This window comes from Marmota monax, unplaced genomic scaffold, assembly GCF_021218885.2.
Source record: "Marmota monax isolate L192 unplaced genomic scaffold, Marmota_monax_Labrador192_F-V1.1 WCK01_AAM20220418_F8-fsc00327, whole genome shotgun sequence".
Classification (NCBI taxonomy): domain Eukaryota; kingdom Metazoa; phylum Chordata; class Mammalia; order Rodentia; family Sciuridae; genus Marmota; species Marmota monax.
The window spans coordinates 291,588-293,879 of record NW_026692808.1 but is presented as its reverse complement, the minus strand read 5'-3'; the positions used below and the strand labels follow the sequence as shown (position 1 = coordinate 293,879).

General features: G+C 60.6%; 1 long non-coding RNA gene across 1 annotated transcript; it reads left to right on the top strand.

Annotated features, from left to right (window-relative positions):
- Nucleotides 1-150: 150 nt before the first annotated feature.
- On the top strand, nucleotides 151-960 carry LOC124095255 (uncharacterized). The gene is made up of 2 exons (XR_006852443.1): nucleotides 151-345; nucleotides 715-960. It is a non-coding gene; the product is annotated as an uncharacterized LOC124095255 (long non-coding RNA).
- Nucleotides 961-2,292: the final 1,332 nt, after the last annotated feature.

Sequence of the window (2,292 nt, the reverse complement as noted above, 5' to 3'; positions counted from 1 at the left end):
GCCCTCTTATAGCGCCCGCAGCAGCGGCCGCGGGGCGGGGCGCCAGCCAGCTGGCCAGGCCCGCCCTGCGCCCGGGAGGAGGGGTCACGCCGGCGCCGGGGGCGGGCCGAAACCCGAGCCGCGCGCCCCGCCTGCCGCCCGCTCGGCCTGGCCGCTCCCGGGGCGGGTCTGGGGCGCGACCGCCGGGAAGGGAGGGGCGGGCCTGCCAGAGCGGTGGGACCCGGCAGAGGGTCAGCGACGGGAGGTAGTGTGGGGGCCGGGTCCCGGAGGGCCAGAATCGTGTATCCGCAGCGGGACAGCCCGAAGCAGAGCAGAAACTGGAGCTCAGGGAGAATTTGGGGCGGGGTGAGTGTCGGCCGCCCGGGGCTAGAAGGCCAGGGGCGGGGACGGGAAAGGCTGGAGAGCCGGGTGCGACTGCGAGGAAACTTGGACCGCTGTGCGGCGGGGGGGCGGGGGCGGGGGTGGACATTGGCCGCGAGGCAAAAAACGCGGGCGCGAGTCCAGGACTCTCGAAGGGTGTTGAGTCTGGGGCCGCTGCTGCCTGCGCGGAGTTGGGGCACCCAGGCAACCAAGTACGAAGAGGAAATGGAAATGGGACTTCCAAGGAAGGAGACCCAAGAGGCTGTTCCCCATAGTGGTTACCGTGGACGATTTGGGCCTGGGTCCACTCCGGTGCGATCTGGTCCCTTAGGGCTTCTGACTCTCCATCGTTAGGTTGAGCAAGAAGTAGCTAGCACCTGAAGTCACCGCCAGCCCTGACCATCAAGCAGCCGTTCCCAAAAGCCCATGTCCTCACCATCCATGAGGATGGTGAATGAAGGGTGACTCTTGGGGATCAAGGTGCTGGAGTATGGAAGCATGGACTACCAGTGCCTCATTCAGATCCGTTTCTGGAGCAAGAGCAAGATGGTGTCAGAGAATTCAAAGCCTAAATTAAAACAGATACAGTTATTGGATTGACCAATGGATGAACCTTGGCATTGAGAAAGCTCAGAAAAAGTCCCCTGGACAGGAGGCCTCTGCATTGTGTATGTTTGTGACCATACAGCAAGGGACTGGGGATCAAAGCTGCCTGGTCCAGGCATGTAGGTGCCCTGGCAGTGCCCGCTTCCTCACCTGGACACCTTCAGTGCCTGAAGCACCCCATACTGAAGCCACTGTCAGAGCCTGAGACTCAGAGTATGGGTCTCAGAGCCCTGGGCCCACCAGGGGGCGCTCTGCTGCTGGCCCTAGTGTGGGCCAGCACCCTTTGAGCTAATTCTGGCCTGCAACCTCCCAGTATGAGTAGGAGCACCTCTGGAGGCCTAAGCTCTTCACTCGCTTTCTGTGGCAAGGCAAAAGCAAAGGAGGAGACAGGAGCAGAACCTGCACTCATCCGATGGTCCAAGCCAAGCCTTGGCAGGCTGGCCTGCCATGTGAGCATGCTGTATCCTGCCAGAGGAGCTCACGCTGGCTGTGTGGCTGGGTAGGGGTGGGCAGAGAGCAGCCGCCTGGGCAGGTCACTTCCTCTCTGAGCCCCCTTCTCCCATCTGAGACTCATCTAACTCCAGTGAATGGTGGCTCTTTCCAAATTGTGATGTCACCTTGTAGCCCAGGGTCTGCCTTTTTGTTAGGTGTGACCAGCTTCACATCATTCCCATTCCCGGGACCCCTCCCCTGCCCTCTTCTGCTCACACTTTGCCAGGCCCCCCAATAGGGCTCTTTCAGCAAAGAAGCACAGAAAGCAGCCCCGGCTCACCCCAGCTGCAGTGCCCAGTGTGGCTCCCAGGACTTCCTTCCACCTGAAGGCCTGGCTGCAGTCAGGGAAGAGAGGCAGTGGAGGGGCAGCCCTAGGAAGCAGGGGATGGGAGACCCAGAGCGATGACATGTTTAAAGGCATGAGATTGCTTCCAAGAAAAATGACGTGTGAGATTGTAAATGTGTGTCACAGGGCACTGCGGGTGTTACAAAGCTCCCTTCCAGCCAGAGTGGAGCTCTGTCACATTGGCCACCCAGTGAGTCCCTGCTGAAGGAGGCAGCTAGCCAGCCAAGGAGCAGAGAGCTCCCTGGACCCCTGGGCCATACTGGGTGTGAGGGGTTCTGGCAAGGATTCATGCACTCAGGAAGAGCTTTGCTTTCTTTAGTGGTGGTGGGATAGGGTTAGAGAGCTGAGTGAGGGGAGCTGCCTAACCAAATTCCCACTTGAAGCCCTGGCCCAGCTCCAAGCAAGAACATATCAGACACCCCACGGAACCAGAGCATGTGGGTGACTGGGCCCAGGGTACGTGGGTGGCAGGGCTTGTGCCCAGTGTA